Genomic DNA, 1,618 nt, shown 5'->3' with positions numbered 1-1,618 from the left:
TCTTGGTGTGATGACTGACGTTTTGCCTGTTGCTAGTGACTCTGCTTTTCTACCACCTACATTCCCTTACTGATTTCCACACCATCTGTCATCTATGAAGTCATCCCAATGGTTTTAAAATTGTTTTAAAAACAAAGTCCGTGTATTCTAAGGAGCAAGATTATAGGGAAAATAAAGATAAGGCTTAGGGAATAGAAAGATATATGGACAGCATAACTTTCTGTTCCCTAAACCTTTATCAGTGATTAAAAAAATGAGTTACTTGCATTATACACTTTTTTCTTTTCTTTTTTTATTTATTTGGCTGCATCGGGTCTTAGTTGTGGCATGTGGGATCTTCATTGCCTCATACAGGATCTTTCATTGTAGCACTCAGACTCTAGCTGTGGCCTTAGTTGCTGCTCAGCATGTAGGATTTTAGTTCCCCAACCAGGGATTGAACAAATGTCCCCTGCATTGCAAGGCAGATTCTTAACCACAGGACCACTAGCAAAGTCCCAGTAATTTTTAACTTATGAGAACTTATAATGTTTAGGCAAGCAAAAGAGTCCATACATGGCCATTACCTATTAAGAATGCTGAAAACTGCTTACATTAGGGGGAAAGAAGTTTCTCACTGAAAGGCTGCTCAGTATGGTTGAGCAGGATGTGCACTGCTCAACTTCAGGGGGCCTTGTTCACTCTGTATCCGGGCGATTGTCATCCCTTGGAATCTGCATTACACAATTTGCATTACATGTTTGAATATTGTGGTCTGCAAAGAATTCAAAGCATCATTATGGCTTCCTAATGGGGGCAACTGGAATGAAGGTATCACTTGCCAAAGTAGATATTTAGAGTATAGGTATAGATATTATCCCGGAGTAGGAAATGGCAATCCACTCCAGTATCCTTGACTGGGAAATCCCATGGACAGAGGAGCCTGGTGGGCTACAGCCCATGGGGTCGCAAAGAGTCAGACACAACTGAGTGACTGAGCATGCATAGATGTTATGTCTGAATTGCTTTGGCTTAGAAATCACCTGTGTGAGCATGCTTAGTGGCTCAGTTATGTCTGACTCTTTGTAATCCCATGAACTGTAGCCTGCCAGGCTCCTCTGTCCATGGAACTTTCCAGACAAGAATACTGGAGAGAGTTGACATTTCCTACTCCAGGGGATCTTCCTGATCCCTGGAGTAGAGACCCAGGGATCCAACCTGAGTCTCTTGCATCTCTTGCATTGGAAGACATATTCTTTACTACTAGTAAACAATCGGCCTTTCAGTGCAGAAATAAGCAAACTACACAGGGCAGAGCCCCAGTGATGAATATTGCCCTCAGTGATGTGGGTGAAGGAGTGTACTACCTGTCATTCCATTTGAAGGACATTAGAAGCTAGGAAAGGGCTGCTCAGCATTTATCCAGGATTCCAATTTAGAGTGGGGAGAAAAAAAATCGGAAAAGAATAATTTATAAGAGAATTAGGAGAATATATATAAAGGGGGAAAATGGATTCTCACATCATGTAACTGACAGCAAGTCAGAAAAATAAAACATTAAGTCTGCTAAATCTAACACCCTTCTGGGAAACAAAAAATAGAAGGAGAACTTGTAAGGTGAGGGCTTCCCTGGTGGCTC

The sequence above is a fragment of the Bos mutus genome, chromosome 11 (assembly GCF_027580195.1).
Source record: "Bos mutus isolate GX-2022 chromosome 11, NWIPB_WYAK_1.1, whole genome shotgun sequence".
NCBI classification, from domain to species: Eukaryota; Metazoa; Chordata; class Mammalia; order Artiodactyla; family Bovidae; genus Bos; species Bos mutus.
This window is presented reverse-complemented; position numbering follows the sequence as displayed.